The sequence below is a fragment of the Ranitomeya variabilis genome, chromosome 2 (genome assembly GCF_051348905.1).
Source record: "Ranitomeya variabilis isolate aRanVar5 chromosome 2, aRanVar5.hap1, whole genome shotgun sequence".
Taxonomy (NCBI): Eukaryota; Metazoa; Chordata; class Amphibia; order Anura; family Dendrobatidae; genus Ranitomeya; species Ranitomeya variabilis.
Window position 1 is genome coordinate 781,130,840 of NC_135233.1, and position 18,980 is coordinate 781,149,819.

At 42.6% G+C, this 18,980-nt stretch overlaps 1 protein-coding gene across 2 annotated transcripts in view; it reads right to left on the bottom strand.

Moving 5' to 3' along the window:
* Positions 1 to 18,980, bottom strand: part of CYB5R4 (cytochrome b5 reductase 4) — a 389,372-nt gene that overhangs the window by 21,741 nt on the left and 348,651 nt on the right. The gene's annotated exons all lie outside the window — the stretch shown is intronic.

Here is an 18,980-nt window from a genome sequence, read left to right on the forward strand (position 1 = left end):
ATGAAACTCATATCATATAGAGTCATTACAAACAGAGTTATCTATTTCAAGTGTTTATTTCTGTTAATCTTGATGATTAAGGCCGGCCACACACTCAGCGTATCAAAATACAGTCCGTATTTTACGGCCGTAATATGCAGAAAAGTCCCCAAAATAGTGATCCATATGTCATCCGTAGGCAGGGTGTGTCAGCGTATTTTGCGCATGACATCCTCCGTATGTAATCCGTATGGCATCCGTACTGCGATATTTTCTCGCAGGCTTGCAAAACCGACATCTAATGGATTTTTGTGCTCAAATGTTTGTTAAAACATATATACAGAGTATGTATATATATATATATATATATATATATATATATATAATTGAGACACATATATATATATTCTGTATTTATATTTAATTCAGCGCGATATATGTGATAAGCCGGTAATTCAATTGCCGGCTTTCAATTTCTCCTTCCCAAACCCGACATGATATGAGACATGGTTTACATACAGTGAACCATCTCATATCCCCTTTTTTTTTTGCATATTCCACACTACTGTTAGTAGTGTGTATGTGCAAAATTTGGGCGCTGTAGCTTGTAAAATAAAGGGTTAAATGGCGGAAAAAATTGGCGTGGGCTCCCGCGCAATTTTCTCCGCCAGAGCGGTAAAGCCAGTGACTGAGGGCAGATATTAATAGCCTAGACAGGGTCCATGGTTATTGGCCCCCCTGGCTACAAACATCTGCCCCCAGCCACCCCAGAAAAGGCACATCTGGAAGATGCGCCTATTCTGGCACTTGACCACTCTCTTCCCACTCCCATGTAGTGGTGGGATATGGGGTAATGAAGGGTTAATGTCACCTTGCTATTGTAAGGTGACATTAAGCCAGATTAATAATGGAGAGGCGTCAATTATGACACCTATCCATTATTAATCCAATAGTACTAAATGGTTAATAAAACACACACACATTATTACAAAGTATTTTAATGAAATAAAGACACATGTTGTTGTAATATTTTATTAGACTCTTAATCCATCTGAAGACCATTGTCCTGAAACAAAGTTAAAAAAAACAAACAACAATATTCCATACCTTCCGTCGTTATGTCCCACGAAGTAAATCCATCTGAAGGGGTTAAATCATTTTACAGCCAGGAGCTGTGCTAATGCACACGCTCATGCCTGTAAACCCCGGGTACTGAAAGGAAAGCTGGGTGATCTGTAGTTACCTAGAGTCGCGGTGATGCGCCCTCTGCTGGATGTTCTCATGCATTAGCCGTTTTTCCGTGTTCGTTTTTCGCTCCCCTCCTTCCCAGAGCCATACCTTTTTTATTTTTCCGTCAAATTGGCCGTGTGAGGGCTTATTTTTTGTGGGACGAGTTGTAATTTCGAACGACATCATCGGTTTTACCATGTCTTGTACTAGAAAACGGGAAAAAAATTCCAAGTGCGGTGAAATTGCAAAAAAAGTGCAGTCCCACACTTGTTTTTTGCTTGGCTTTTTTGCTAGGTTCACTAAATGCTAAAACTGACCTGCCATTATGATTCTCCAGGTTAGTACGAGTTCATAGACACCTAACATGACTAGGTTATTTTTTATCTAAGTGGTGAAAAAAAAATTCCAAACTTTGCTTAAAAAAAAAAAAAAATTGCGCCATTTTCCGATACTCATAGCGTCTCCATTTTTCATGATCTGGGGTCGATTGAGGGCTTATTTTTTGCGTGCCGAGCTGTCGTTTTTAATTATACCATTTCGGTGCAGATCCGTTCTTTTGATCGCCCGTTATTGCATTTTAATGCAATGTCGCGGCGACCAAAAAAAAGTAATTCTGGCGTTTCCATTTTTTTTCTCGCTCCGCCGTTTAGCGATCAGGTTAATGCTTTTTTTTATTGATAGATCGGGCGATTCTGAACGCAACAAATATGTGTAGGTTTGATTTTTTTTTTTTATTGATTTATTTTGATTGGGGTGAAAGGGGGGTGATTTAAACTTTTATATTTTTTTATTTTTTCACATTTTTTACTTTTTTTTTTTTTTTTTACTTTTGCCATGCTTCTATAGCCTCCATGGGAAGCTAGAAGCAGGCACAACGCGATCGGCTCTGCTACATAGCAGCGATCTGATGTTCGCTGCTATGTAGCAGAAATGCAGGTGTGCTGTGAGCGCCGACCACAGGGTGGCGCTCACAGCTATCCGGGATCAGTAACCATAGAGGTTTCAAGGACCTCTATGGTTACAATGTAGAAGCATCGCCGACCTCCGATCAAGTGACGGGGGTCGGCGATGCGCTCATTTCCGGCCGCCAGCGTCGGTTAAATGCCGCTGTCTGAGTTTGACAGCGGCATTTAACTAGTTAATAGGCGCGGGCAGATCACAATTCTGCCCGCGCCTATTATGGGCACATGTCAGCAGGTTCAAAACAGCTGACATGTCCCGGCTTTGATGCGGGCTCACCGTCGGAGCCCGCATCAAAGCAGGGCTTCTGACCTCGGACGTACTATCCCGTCCGGGGTCAGAAAGGGGTTAAAAAGGTCCCTTCCCACAATCATGGGGAAGATTGCTGACTTGATAGATGTCCAGAAGGCAGTCATTGACACATTCCACAAGGAGGGTAAGCCACAAGAGGTCATTGCTAAAGATGCTGGCTGTTCAAAGAGTGCTGTATCAAAGCAAGCATATTAATGGAAAGTTGAGTGGAAAGAAAAAGTGTGGTAGAGAAAGGTGCACAAGGAACCGGGATAAACGCAGCCTTGAAAGGATTGTTAAGAAAAGGCCATTGAAAAATTTGGGGGAGATTCACAAGGAGTGGACACTGCTGGAGTCATTGCTTCAACAGCCAACACACACACACGTATCCAGTGTTATATACTACGTGGGCTGTGTGATATACTGCGGGGGCTCTGCTATATACTGCGGGGGCTGTGTGATATACTGCGGGGGCTGTGCTATATACTACATGGGCAGTGTTATATACTGCGTGGCCTGTGTTATATACTACGTCGCCTGTGTTATATACTGCGTGGCTGCTATATACTGCATGGGCTGTGTTATATAGTACATGGGCTGAGTTATGTACTGTGTGGCCTGTATTAACGTATCGGGTATTCTAGAATATTTATGTATGTATATAGCAGCCACATAGTATATAGCACAGGCCACGTACTATTTGTCTGCTATATACTACATGCCTCCTATATACTACTTGGCCTGTGCTATATACTATGTGGCTGCTATATACATACATACATATTCTAGAATACCCGATGCGTTAGAATCGGGCCACCATCTTGTAAATGAATAACTGGCGACAGCTTAACATATCCATCTAAGTGGTTAGTCAATTGCATCCACCTTTTTGAAATCACACTGTACATCTATATGAGATATGCTATCCGGTCTTGGTGACTTTTGAAATAATGGTTATTCACTCCACTCTCTTGTTATACCTTTTTACTACACGTTAGTCTTAAGGTACATTAGGGTCTTTAAGGTTAGCTGCCGTGGAGTAGGGGCACCATACCATAGAAACTTAGGGTTCCAACCTCCACTGCAAGGTAGGGCATCCACTAGGGATTTATAGGGCCAAATAGACCACAAACTGTGTTATTCCCTTCTGTTTTCCCTACTGCCCATATACAGTTACGCCCATATATATTTGGACAGAGACAACATTTTTCTAATTTTGGTTATAGACATTACAACAATGAATTTTAAACAAAACAATACAGATGCAGTTGAAGTTCAGACTTTCAGCTTTCATTTGATGGTATCCGCATTAAAATTGGATGAAGGGTTTAGGAGTTTCAGCTCCTTAAAATGTGCCACCCTGTTTTTAAAGGGACCAAAAGTAATTGGACAGATTCAATAATTTTAAATAAAATGTTCATTTTTAGTACTTGGTTGAAAATCCTTTGTTGGCAATGACTGCCTGAAGTCTTGAACTTATGTACATCACCAGACGCTGTGTTTCCTCCTTTTTGATGCTCTGCCAGGCCTTCACTGCGGTCGTTTTCAAATGCTGTTTGTTTGTGGGCCTTTCTGTCTGAAATTTAGTCTTTAACAAGTGAAATGCATGCTCAATTGGGTTGAGATCAGGTGACTTACTTGGCCATTCAAGAATATTCCACTTCTTTGCTTTAATAAACTCCTGGGTTGCTTTGGCTTTATGTTTTGGGTCATTGTCCATCTGTAGTATGAAACGACGACCAATCAGTTTGGCTGCATTTGGCTGGATCTGAGCATACAGTATATCTCTGAATACCTCAAAATTAATTTGGCTGCTTCTGTCCTGTGTGACATCATCAATAAACACTAGTGACCCAGTGCCACTGGCAGCCATGCATGCCCAAGCCATCACACAGCCTCCACCGTGTTTTACAGATGATGTGGTATGCTTTGGATCATGAGCTGTACCACGCCTTTGCCATACTTTTCTCTATCCATTATTCTGGTAGAGGTTGATCTTAGTTTCATCTGTCCAAAGAATGCTCTTCAAGAACTGTGCTGGCTTTTTTGATGTTTTTTAGCAAAGTCCAGTCTAGCCTTTTTATTCTTGATGCTTATGAGTGGCTTGCACCGTGCAGTGAACCATCTGTATTTACTTTCATGCAGTCTTCTCTTTATGGTAGATTTGGATATTGATACACCTACCTCCTGGAGAATGTTGTTCACTTGGTTGGCTGTTGTGAAGGGGTTTCTCTTCACCATGGAGATTATTCTGCGATCATCCACCAATGTTGTCTTCCGTGGGCGCCCAGGTCTTTTTGCATTGATGAGTTCACCAGTGCTTGCTTTCTTTCTTTCACAGGATGTACCACACTGTAGATTTTGCCACTGCTAATATTGTAGCAATTTCTCGGATGGGTTTTTTCTGTTTTCGCAGCTTAAGGATGGCTTGTTTCACCTGAATGGAGAGCTCCTTTGACCACATGTTTACTTCACAGCAAAACCTTCCAAATGCAAGCACCACACCTCAAATCAACTCCAGGCCTTTTATCTGCTTAAGTGAGAATGACATAACGAAGGGATTGCCCACACTTGTCCATGAAATAGCCTTGGAGTCAATTGTCCAATTACCTTTGGTCCCTTTAACCCCTTAATCCCATATGACGTACTATCCCATCGAGGTGGACGTCGACGGGATAGTACGTCATATGCGATCGGCTGCACTCACAGGGGGAGAGAGGCCGATCGCGGCCGGGTGTCAGCTGACATCCGGCACTATGTGCCAGGAGCGGTCACGGACCGCCCCCGGCACACTGCGATCAAACATGATCGCAGTGTTCCGGCGGTATAGGGAAGAATCGCGCAGGGAGGGGGCTCCCTGCGGGCTTCCCTGAGACCCCCGGAGCAACGCGATGTGATCGCGTTGCTCCGAGCGTCTCTTACCTCCTATCCCTGCAGGCCCCGGATCCAAAATGGCCGTGGGGCTGCATCCGGGTCCTGCAGGGATTACTTCCGGGTGCAGAGCAGACGCTGGTAAGACGCTGATCTGACAAGAGTGCTGTGCAAACTGTCAGATCAGCGAGCTGTGATGTTCCCCCCTGGGACAAAGTAAAAAAAAAAAAATTCCACATGTGTAAAAAAAAAAAAATAAATTCCTAAATAAAGAAAAAAAAATATTATTCCCATAAATACATTTCTTTATCTAAATAAAAAAAAAAAAACAATAAAAGTACACATATTTAGTATCGCCGCATCCGTAACGACCCAACCTATAAAACTGTCCCACTAGTTAACCCTTCTATGAACACCGTAAGGAAAAAAAGAGGCAAAAAACAACGCTTTATTATCATACCGCCGAACAAAAAGTGGAATAACACGCGATCAAAAAGACGGATATAAATAACCATGGTACCGCTGAAAACGTCATCTTGTCTCGCAAAAAACGAGCCGCCATACAGCATAATAAGCAAGAAAATAAAAAAGTTATAGTCCTCAGAATAAAGCGATGCCAAAATAATTATTTTTTTTCTATAAAATAGCTTTTATCGTATAAAAGCGCCAAAACATAAAAAAATGATATAAATAAGATATCGCTGTAATCGTACTGACACGAAGAATAAAACTGCTTTATCAATTTTACCAAACGTGGAACGGTATAAACACCTCCCCCAAAAGAAATTCATGAATAGCTGGTTTTTGGTCATTCTGCCTCACAAGAATCGGAATAAAAAGCGATCAAAAACTGTCACGTGTCCGAAAATGTTACGAATAAAAACGTTAACTTGTCCCGCAAAAAACAAGACCTCACATGACTCTGTGGACCAAAATATGGAAAAATTATAGGTCTCAAAATGGGGAGACGCAAAAACTTTTTTGCTATAAAAAGCGTCTTTTAGTGTGTGACAGCTGCCAATCATAAAAATCCGCTATAAAAAAATGCTACAAAAGTAAATCAAACCCCCCTTCATCACCCCCTTAGTTAGGGAAAAATAATAAAATTAAAAAGCTGTATTTATTTCCATTTTCCCCATTAGGGTTAGGGTTGGGGCTAGGGTAGGAGCTAAAGCTAGGGTTAGGGTTGGGGCTAAAGTTGAGGGTTAGGGTTGGGGCTAAAGTTAGGGTTGGGGCTAAAGTTAGGGTTAGGGTTTGGATTACATGTACGGTTGGGATTAGAGTTAGGGGTGTGGTTAGGGTTACCATTGGGATTAGGGTTAGGGGTGTGTTTGGATTAGGGATTCAGGTAGAATTGGGGAGTTTCCACTGTTCAGGCACATCAGGGGCTCTCCAAACGCGACATGGTGTTCGATCTCAATTCCAGCCAATTCTGCGTTGAAAAAGTAAAACCGTGCTCCTTCCCTTCCGAGCTCTCCCGTGCGCCCAAACAGGGGTTTACCCCAACATATGGGGTATCAGCATACTCGAAACAAATTGGACAACTTTTGGGGTCCAAGTTCTCTTGTTATCCTTGGGAAAATAAAAATTTGGGGGGCTAAAAATCATTTTTGTGGGAAAAAAAAGGATTTTTTATTTTCACGGCTCTGCGTTGTAAACTGTAGTGAAACACTTGGGGGTTCAAAGTTCTCACAACACATCTAGATAAGTTCCTTGGGAGGTCTAGTTTCCAATATTGGGTCACTTGTGGGGGGTTTCTACTGTTGGGATACATCAGGGGCTCTGCAAATGCAACGTGACGCCTGCAGACCAATGCATCTAAGTCTGCATTCCAAATGGCGCTCCTTCCCTTCCGAGCTCTGCCATGCGCCCAAACAGTGGTTCCCCCCCACATATGGGGTATCAGCGTACTCAGGACAAATTGGACAACAACTATTGGGGTCCAATTTATCCTGTTACCCTTGTGAAAATACAAAACTGGGGGCTAAAAACTCATTTTTGTGAAAAAAAAAATTTTTTTTATTTTCACGGCTCTGCGTTATAAACTGTAGTGAAACACTTGGGGGTTCAAAGCTCTCAAAACACATCTAGATAAGTTCCTTAGGGGGTCTACTTTCCAAAATGGTGTCACTTGTGGGGGGTTTCAATGTTTAGGCACATCAGGGGCTCTCCAAACGCAACATGGCGTCCCATCTCAATTCCAGTCAATTTTGCATTGAAAAGTAAAATGGCGCTCCTTTCCTTCCAAGCTCTGCCATGCGCCCAAACAGTGGTTTACCCCACATATGGGGTATCAGCGTACTCAGGACAAATTGTACAACAACTTTTGTGGTCCATTTTCTCCTGTTACCCTTGGTAAAATAAAACAAATTGGAGCTGAAATAAATTTTGTGTGAAAAAAAGTTAAATGTTCATTTTTATTTAAACATTCCAAAAATTCCTGTGAAACACCTGAAGGGTTAATAAACTTCTTGAATGTGGTTTTGAGCACCTTGAGGGGTGCAGTTTTTAGAATGGTGTCACACTTGGGTATTTTCTATCATATAGACCCCTCAAAATGACTTCAAATGAGATGTGGTCCCTAAAAAAAATGGTATTGTAAAAATGAGAAATTTCTGGTCAACTTTTAACCCTTATAACTCCCTAACAAAAAAAAAATTGGTTCCAAAATTGTGCTGATGTAAAGTAGACATGTGGGAAATGTTACTTATTAAGTATTTTGCATGACATATCTCTGTGATTTAAGGGCATAAAAATTCAAAGTTGGAAAATTGCGAAATTTTCAACATTTTCGCCAAATTTCCTTTTTTTTTTTTTTTTTTTTTACAAATAAACGCAAGTTATATCGAAGAAATGTTACCACTATCATGAAGTACAATATGTCTCGAGAAAACCATGTCAGAATCGCTAAGGTCTGTTGAAGCTTTCCAGAGTTATAACCTCATAAAGGGACAGTGGTCAGAATTGTAAAAATTGGCCCGGTCATTAACGTGCAAACCACCCTCGGGGCTTAAGGGGTTAAAAACAGGGTGGCACATATTAAGGAGCTGAAACTCCTAAACCCTTCATCCAATTTTAATGTGGATACCCTCAAATGAAAGCTGAAAGTCTGAACTTCAACTGCATCTGAATTGTTTTGTTTAAAATTCATTGTGGTAATGTCTATAACCAAAACTAGAAAAATGTTGTCTCTGTCCAAATATATATGGACGTAACTGTATATATTCTTTGTAATATTGTTTATTGTTTGTCTGTATTTAAAATTTTTTATATTAATTATCCTGGCCTATCAGGAGATATTTTTAGACATCTTTCAAATAAAAGTTACTTTTTATGGGTTCTTTGCTTTTGTTATTTTTTTTGCTGTATGTGGGACTGCACTTTAAAGGTTTTTTGTTTTTTTTGTGATGTCCCAGATTTGCTTGATGTGACAAGTCCAGAGATGCTGCAGGCCATGTGGAAGCACGCTTTAGGCATTGTTCTGCCTAAAAGCTCCTGGGATACCTTGGAGAAAGGACCACAGAACTGTTTCCATTATTCCTTGATGTAGGACCGGTGTAAAGGTCCCACATGAAGGCATATTTATGGCATTGTCACGTGGTCTCCGAACCAATCTCTGGTTATCATTGCATTGTTGGCAAAAGAAGGACTCCTCATTGCTTGCTCTCCACCATGATATCTTTTGAAAGTTGTGGCTTGAGGTCAATTGGACTCTTGCAGCTGGCTCAAAGCCCAAAATGGATCAATAGTAGAAACATTGATCTCTAAAGTGTCCTATAAGTTATTTTCAATAAAACAATGTCAGGCCAAATGTTGGTGGTGTTTTTGTAAGCAGCCTGTGGAGCTTAAAAGTGCTACCTTGGCCTGCAGTGTCTCTAGATTTGTCTCCCATAGAGAAAATCTGGGATGTCATTGGTCAATAATTGATAAAAGAGCTGTCAGCAGCGGATCTTCATGATTTGCGTGCAAAAGCGCATTCAGCATTCCAAATTTTGCTTCCATTTTTTCATCATTTGCGTATCATAAAAGCACCACAACAGCATTTTTTTTTATTGCAGTGCTGTAGTGGTACTACTAATCTAGGTTCCCTGCCCCTAGTCTAATACTTACATATAGTTACATAGATATTAAGGTTGAAGGAAGACTTTAAGTCCATCTAGTTCAACCCATAGCCTAACCTAACATGCCCTAACATGTTGATCCAGAGGAAGGCAAAAAAAAACCATGTGGCAAAGAGTAAGCTCCACCTTGGGGAAAAAAATTCCTTCCCGACTCCACATACGGCAATCAGACTAGTTCCCTGGATCAAAGCCCTATCAAGGAATCTAGTGTATATAACCTGTAACATTATACTTTTCCAGAAAGGTATCCAGTCCCCTCTTAAATTTAAGTAATGAGTCACTCATTACAACATCATACGGCAGAGAGTTTCATAGTCTCACTGCTCTTAGGCCATGTGCACACGTTCAGTATTTTTCGCGTTTTTTTCGCGTTTTTTCGCTATAAAAACGTGATAAAAACGCGAAAAAAACGCTTACATATGCCTCCTATTATTTTAAGTGTATTCCGCATTTTTTGTGCAAATGTAGCCTTTTTTTCCACGAAAAAATCGCATCGCGGAAAAAAAAGCAACATGTTCATTAAAATGCGGAATTGCAGGGGATTCCACACACCTAGGGGTCCATTGATCTGCTTACTTCCCGCACGGGGCTGTGCACACCATGCGGGAAGTAAGCAGATTATGTGCGGTTGGTACCCAGGGTGGAGGAGAGGAGACTCTCCTCCACGCACTGGGCACCATATAAGTGGTCAAAAAATAAGAATTAAAATAAAAAACAGTCCTATACTCACCCTCGATGTCTTCCCGCCTCCACTGCACGCTGCCGTTCGGTTCCTGTAGCTGGTGTGCGGCGAAAGACCTGCCGATGACGTCACTGTCCTGTGATTGGTCGTGAGCGGTCATGTGACCGCTCACGTGACCGTGACGTCACGGAAGGTCCTGTGCGCACAGACCAGCTATAGGAAGAGGAGCCGGACGCCGCTGAGGAGATGTCTGGGTGAGTATAAGCATTTTTTTATTTTTTTTATTATTTTTAAACATTCTATCTTTTACTATAGATGCTGCATAAGCTGCATCTATAGTAAAAAGTTGGTCACACTTGTCAAACGCTATGTTTGACAAGTGTGACCAACCTGTCAGTCAGTTTTCCAAGCGATGCTACAGATCGCTTGGAAAACTTTAGCATTCTGCAAGCTAATTACGCTTGCAGAATGCTAAAAAAACGCGAAAAAAAACGGAAAAAAAACGCAAAAAAAAAAATGCGGATTTCTTGCAGAAAATTTCCGGTTTTCTTCAGGAAATTTCTGCAAGAAATCCTGAACGTGTGCACATACCCTTACAGTAAAGAATCCGCGTCTGTTATTATGCTTAAACCTTCTTTCCTCCAGACGTAGAGGATGCCCCCTTGTCCCTGTCTCAGGTCTATGATTAAAAAGATCATCAGAAAGGTCTTTGTACTGTCCCCTCATATATTTATACATTAAAATAAGATCACCCCTTAGTCTTCGTTTTTCCAAACTAAATAGCCCCAAGTGTAATAACCTATCTTGGTATTGCAGACCCCCCAGTCCTCTAATAACCTTGGTCGCTCTTCTCTGCACCCACTCCAGTTCAGCTATGTCTTTCTTATACACTGGAGAACAGAACTGTACACAGTATTCTAAGTGTGGTCGCACTAGTGACTTGTATAGAGGTAAAATTATGTTCTCCTCATGAGCATCTATGCCTCTTTTAATGCATCCCATTATTTTATTTGCCTTTGTAGCAGCTGCCTGACACTGGCCACTGAATATGAGTTTGTCATCCACCCATACACCCAGGTCTTTTTCATTGACGGTTTTGCCCAGAGTTTTATAATTAAGCACATAGTTATACATCTTATTACTTCTACCCAAGTGCATGACCTTACATTTATCCCCATTAAAGCTCATTTGCCATTTATCAGCCCAAGCTTCTAGTTTACATAAATCATCCTGTAATATAAAATTGTCCTCCCCTGTATTGATTACCCTGCAGAGTTTAATGTCATCTGCAAATATTGAAATTCTACTCTGAATGCCCCCTACAAGGTCATTAATAAATATATTAAAAAGAAGAGGGCCCAATACTGACCCCTGTGGTACCCCACTGCTAACCGCGACCCAGTCCGAGTGTGCTCCATTAATAACCACCCTTTGTTTCCTATCCCTGAGCCAGCTCTTAACCCACTTACACATATTTTCCCCTATCCCCATTATTCTCATTTTATGTAACAACCTTTTGTGTGGCACCGTATCAAAAGCTTTTGAAAAGTCCATATACACTACATCCACTGGGTTCCCTTGGTCCAGTCCGGAACTTACCTCTTCATAGAAGCTGATCAAATTAGTCTGACATGAACGGTCCCTAGTAAACCCGTGCTGATATTGGGTCATGAGGTTATTCCTCTTCAGATACTCCAGTATAGCATCCCTTAGAATGCCCTCCAGGATTTTACCCACAGTAGAGGTTAAGCTTACTGGCCTATAATTACCGAGTTCAGTTTTTGTCCCCTTTTTGAATATTGGCACCACATTTGCTATACGCCAGTCCTGTGGTACAGTCCCTGATATTATGGAGTCTTTAAAGATTAAAAATAATGGTCTATCAATGACTGTACTTAATTCCTGCAGTACTCGGGGGTGTATCCCATCCGGGCCCGGAGATTTGTCAATTTTAGTGATTTTTAGACGCCGCCGTACTTCCTGCTGGGTTAAGCAGGTAACCTTTAATTGGGAATTTTTATCACTAGTCATTTTGTCTGCCATGGGATTTTCTTGTGTAAATACTGATGAAAAAAAGTCATTTAGCATATTGGCTTTTTCCTCATCCTCATCCACCATTTCACCCAGACTATTTTTAAGGGGGCCAACACTATCATTTTTTAGTTTCTTACTATTTATATAGTTAAAGAGTATTTTGGGGTTATTTTTACTCTCTCTGGCAATGAGTCTCTCGGTCTCAATCTTTGCTGTCTTGATTTGCCTTTTACAGAATTTATTTAATTTTTTGTATTTATTTAATGCCTCCTCACTACCTACTTCCTTTAATTCTCTAAATGCTTTCTTTTTGTCACTTATTGCGCCCCTTACAGCTCTATTTAGCCATATTGGTTTCCTCCTATTTCTAGTATGTTTATTCCCATACGGTATATACTGTGCACAGGTCCTATCCAGGATGCTAATAAACGTCTCCCATTTTCTTTGTGTATTTTTATGTCTCAGGATATCGTCCCAGTTAATTGCACCAAGATCATCTCTCATCCGTTGGAAATTTGCCCTCCTGAAGTTTAGTGTCCTTGTTACCCCCTCTACTACACATCTTATTAAAGGATACATGAAAACTTATTATTTTGTGATCACTATTCCCCAAGTGACCCCCAACCCTTATATTTGATATGCGGTCTGGCCTGTTGGTTAATATTAGGTCTAGCAGTGCCCCCCTCCTTGTTGGGTCCTGAACCAGTTGTGAAAGGTAATTGTCTCTCATAGTTGTCAAAAACCGATTACCTTTGCTGGAACTGCAGGTTTCTGTTCCCCAATCTATTTCAGGGTAGTTGAAGTCCCCCATAATAATGACTTCTCCTTGAGTCGCAGCTTCATCTATTTGCTTTATGAGGATATTCTCCATTGCTTCCATTATTTTTGGAGATTTATAACAAACCCCTATCAGTAATTTATTATTTTTTCCCCCTCCCCTTATCTCCACCCACAGGGACTCTACATTTTCATTAAATTCACCTATATTATCAAGCAGGATGGGTTTTAAGGACGATTTTACATATAGACACACAGGGGCTGGCTGGCACTTTTCAGCCTGGGGGGCAATCACAAGGCAGTGGCCCTCGAGTTGCGGTGGCCCTCCTTTTCCCTGCTTACCTCTGGCCATTGCATTAAAGCAGCAGACATAACAGGCTTTAAAAACCCACTGGTACAGAGATATGGGAACAGAACGGAGCTTGCTGCATAGATAAGGGAGCAGAACTAAGCTTACTCCAGAGATATGGGCGCAGAACCGAGCTTACTACAGAGATATGGGAGCAGAACCGAGCTTACTACAGAGATAAGGGAGCAGAACCGAGCTTACTTCAGAGACATGGGAGCAGAACAGAGCTTCCTATAGAGATATAGGAGCAGAACAGAGCTTACTGCAGAGATATGGGAGCAGAACGGAGCTTACTACAGACATATGGGAGCAGAACGGAGCTTACTACAGACATATGGGCGCAGAACGGAGCTTACTACAGAGCAGTATAATATAGTAAAATATATAGATGAATTAGAAATGGCGACACACGCAAACGTCATCTGCATTAGTAATATATGCACCATTACATAATTAGTTGTAGGCTGGGTTCACAAGAGTGAAGTTTACATTCTGTATACGCACCACAATCTCCAGCCTCGCGGAGGGTATCACTCCTGTAAACCCAGCCTGACGGGGACAACCCCTTATAAATGGAAGTGTGCTCCTCTAAACCATGCAATCACTGCCAATCCTCCAACCGTAAGTGGTGAATTTCCAGAGCTGGGAAATGGGATTTCAATATTAGAACACGTCAACTTTAGTTCCCGTCCCTCCTCAAGGAAGTATGGCAGACAGGTGTGATAAGACTATTAGAAAAACTACTGCCACACACACGGCAGTACATACTGGCAGAAGTGTGAGGGCATTAGTGCCTGTGTATGAACATGTCAGAGGCTAGAGAGAAGAAAGCTTGGTCCCTCTTAGCTTCTGGCAATGTTTTACCTCAGCTCACATTTGGGCCATACCATTGTAAAACAGGTAGACACATTTACCCACTGACCCTACTATTCATAAGGAACTGCTGTCTACCCCTTAGTTGCCCACTGTATATAGTCAGTGTGGGGATGTGGGCTACAGAACAACACAGGGCGATGACACTGCTACCTGAACCCTTCAGGTGCCCTACAATATGCAGGGAGTAAAACCAGTACAAAGTATGGCAGCCTCCCTGCAGAGCTGTCCAGGGCCGGACTGGGACAAAAAAGGAGCAATGCCACACAAACCCCACCAGCCCACAGACTACAAAGGTACCTTCACACTCAGCAACTTTACAACGAGAACGACAACGATCCGTGACGTTGCAGCGTCCTGGATAGCGATCTCGTCGTGTTTGACACGCAGCAGCAATCTGGATCCCGCTGTGATATCGCTGGTCGGAGCTAGAAGTCCAGAACTTTATTTGGTCGTCAGGTCGGCGTGTATCGTCATGTTTGACAACAAAAGCAACGATGTCAGCAATGTTTTACATGGAGCTAACGACCTGTGACAACGATAAGTGAGTCACCGTTACGTCACTGGATCGCTCCTGCATCGTTGTGGAGCTGCTGTGTTTGACGTCTCTACAGCAACCTAAACAGCGACGCTGCAGCGATCGGATCGTTGTCTATATCGCTGCAGCGTCGCTGAGTGTGACGGTACCTTAACACTCCCCCCACACCCGATCAGTGGATTTTCCTATACTGTGTTGTGCCCTTCAACGCTCCTCTTAAAGGCGTTATTTGAAGAGCTATGTGTGAATGTCGCCACAGTGCCCACGATTGATCGCTTCTTTAGAGCGCCGGTTCTCGAGATCATGGGGGTCCCAGCGGTCGGACCCCAGCAACTACAAAGTTCTCGGGAAAGGGGATTACTTGGTATAATCGATTTAAATGTGTTTTCCAATATATATATATTTTATTTTCCCATAGTATTCCTGAAAATAATAAACCAATATTAACCCTCCCAAAGACCAATGTCACCTATCCGAGAACAGGACAGGAACAGGATTGGCAGGAGGAGTGGTACTGTGCAGTGTATATATACAGGACAGGAGGAGGGTACTGTGCAGTGTATATACAGGAGGAGTGGTACTGTGCAGTGTATATATACAGGACAGGAGGAGTGGTACTGTGCAGTGTATATAAACAGGAGGAGTGGTACTGTGCAGTGTATATATACAGGACAGGAGGAGGGTACTGTGCAGTGTATATACAGGAGGAGTGGTACTGTGCAGTGTATATATACAGGACAGGAGGAGTGGTACTGTGCAGTGTATATAAACAGGAGGAGTGGTACTGTGCAGTGTATATATACAGGACAGGAGGAGTGGTACTGTGCAGTGTATATATACAGGAGGAGTGGTACTGTGCAGTGTATATATACAGGAGGAGTGGTACTGTGCAGTGTATATATACAGGAGGAGTGGTACTGTGCAGTGTATATATACAGGACAGGAGGAGTGGTACTGTGCAGTGTATATATACAGGACAGGAAGAGTGGTACTGTGCAGTGTACATATACAGGACAGGAGGAGGGTACTGTGCAGTGTATATATACAGGAGGAGTGGTACTGTGCAGTGTATATATACAGGAGGAATGGTACTGTGCAGTGTATATATACAGGAGGAGTGGTACTGTGCAGTGTATATATACAGGACAGGAGGAGTGGTACTATGCAGTGTATATATACAGGACAGGAGGAGGGTACTGTGCAGTGTATATATACAGGAGGAGTGGTACTGTGCAGTGTATATAAACAGGAGGAGTGGTACTGTGCAGTGTATATAAAAAGGAGGAGTGGTACTGTGCAGTGTATATATACAGGACAGGAGGAGTGGTACTGTGCAGTGTATATATACAGGACAGGAGGAGTGGTACTGTGCAGTGTATATATACAGGACAGGAGGAGTGGTACTGTGCAGTGTATATATACAGGACAGGAGGAGTGGTACTGTGCAGTGCATATATACAGGACAGGAGGAGTGGTACTGTGCAGTGCATATATACAGGACAGGAGGAGTGGTACTGTGCAGGGTATATATACAGGACAGGAGGAGTGGTACTGTGCAGTGTATATATACAGATACTTAGATTTACACCACGCAAGCAATATATATATATATATAACGGAGCAGCACCAAATATTTAAGGGCTTGTCCACTACTAGGACAACCCCTAAATGTTCGGCCCCGATAAATTAATAAAGCCTATACTCACCTCCTGTGCCGCGCCGTTCCCACAGTGGCTGTGATGTGGTGTTATGACATGTGATGCCCGGAACCAATCAGTGCTGGTGTCACTGTCTCAGCTCAGCCTGCACTTCCTCTTCATGTTCAGTTTGTCTGAAGGCAGACACAGTGAAACCAGCACTGATTGGTTCCAGGCAACATGTGGCATAACACCACGTAACAGCCACTGTGGGAACGGCGCGGAACGGCGCAGCACGGCGGGTGAGTATAGGCTTTATTAATTTATTGGGGCCGAACATTCAGTTTAAGACGAGGTTGTCCTAGTGGGAGACAATCCCTTTAAGCAGTGGACTCTTTATTAGCCCATATTCTTGGCCATATTCTCGAGTCCACCGCACACACACAGGGAACCGTGGAATTACCGGGGCTCTGGCCTGTCGCAAAATGGCAGCGCCGGACACCCACGCAGCACTGCTGGGCACCGGAGACACCCGCAGCACCGGCCAGCAACCGCCAGGCACCCAGAGACACCCGTCAGCAGCACCGGATATGCACCAGCACAAGACCCCCCACACCATCACGTCGCACATCAGAGACCCCCTCATCCTGGCCTGCAGCATCACCCCACTCCTGCCTCCTCCAGCAACGACCCTGAGACCCCCCTTCACTGCACCCACTACTCCCAGTAAGCAATAAGACGCATGGATTATAAGAAGCATCACCATTTTATTAAAAAATATTTTTTTTTATTATTTGGGGTGCGTCTCATAATCCAGAGCGTCTTATAATCCGAAAAATAAGTGGTGTGCATAATATATATATATATATATATATATATATATATATACATACATATATATATATACACACATAGACACACACACACACACATATATACATATATACATAGACACATAATTACACGCATATGCGCACACACACACACACACATATATATATGTGTATATACATACAAACACATACATACATAGACACACATACATGCATACGCACGCACACACACACATACATAGACACACACATATATATACACATACATACACACATACATAGACACACATATATATATACACATACATACATGCACACACACATATATATATATATATACATACATACATACACATACATACATGCACACACACATACATAGACACACACACTCACTCACACATTATATAGGTGAAACTGCGACTGCGGTACGTACATTATATAGGTGATACCACTGTGTGTAATATACTGCGACCGCTATGTATAGCCCATATAGGCCAGGCGCTCTGTGTGTGTATGTGTATGTGTATATATATATATATATATATATATATATATATATATATATATATATATATATATATATATATATATATATATATATATATATATATATATATATATATATATATATATATACACATATATATATATATATATATACACACACACACACACATATACACTGCGGCTGACCTATATGGGCTATACACAGCGGTCCCAGTATATTACACACAGTGGTATCACCTATATAATGTATGTACCGCAGTTTCACCTATATAATGTATATAGACTGCTGTACATACATTATATAGGTGATACTGCTACTGCGGTATATAATCGCAGTATCACTTATATATTGCATATACAACAGTCAATATACATTAGACAGGTCAAACTGCAAATGCTGCATATACATAAAAAAGTTTTCATCTTGGGTCTCATCTGAGATAGGGGAGGATGAGGAGGGTCCACTGTCCAGCCAGCATCGGAGGTGCGGAGGATGTGGAGCAGATGCAGGCCGGGGATTGGTGAGGAGAGCACTGATCTCTGACACTGGTTCTGGCCAGGGTCAGACACAGTAAGGCTCAGGCATCTCTGCGCGCGGTGGCGGCCTTTTCAAACCTTTGCACAGGGCCTGGTGCGTGCGCTCTCCTGTTTTCCCTCACTGACAAAGGCGGCAGCCATGTACGCAAGCAAGAACGAGGGCTGTGCTCATGTGGGCCGCCACGGCCTTGGTCAGCGCGTTCACCAAGAGAGCACGCACCATGGCCTGTGCAGAGGATTTAGAGGGCCGGCGGCCCATTTTGTAGCTCAGCGTGCTTAGGGGCCCCTTAGCACTCCGGGCCCCGCTGCAACCTCTGTAGTTACGCCCGATAGGGGTATACCATAGGCACAGATACACAGTTATATACACTGGATGATCAATCCTGCACCTGGCCCAGGACATACATGCACTGTTTACATACAGGGCCATGTATATAGCATGTGATGTCCAGTCACCAGGTTCAGGCGTGATCACTCCAGTGCTGGATTCTGCAGTCTCTGGTCACTCTCAGTATAGGGAGATTTATTGCAGGAGACTGAACTTTCCTGCAGTCTGGTGACTCTGGAGCCGATGACCTGGCACTGAGAGGGTGAAAGTTCAGACTCCTGCAATAAATCTGTGAGCATCAGCAGAGCGGCCACTGATACTATAGGGACCGGCCCTGGACTAATCGGGAGGTGAGCAGCAGCGTGCATCTCACCGCACAGCGCTGAATACTCACTGATGTCTGAGCCGTCCACATGCAGATCTCCAGCAG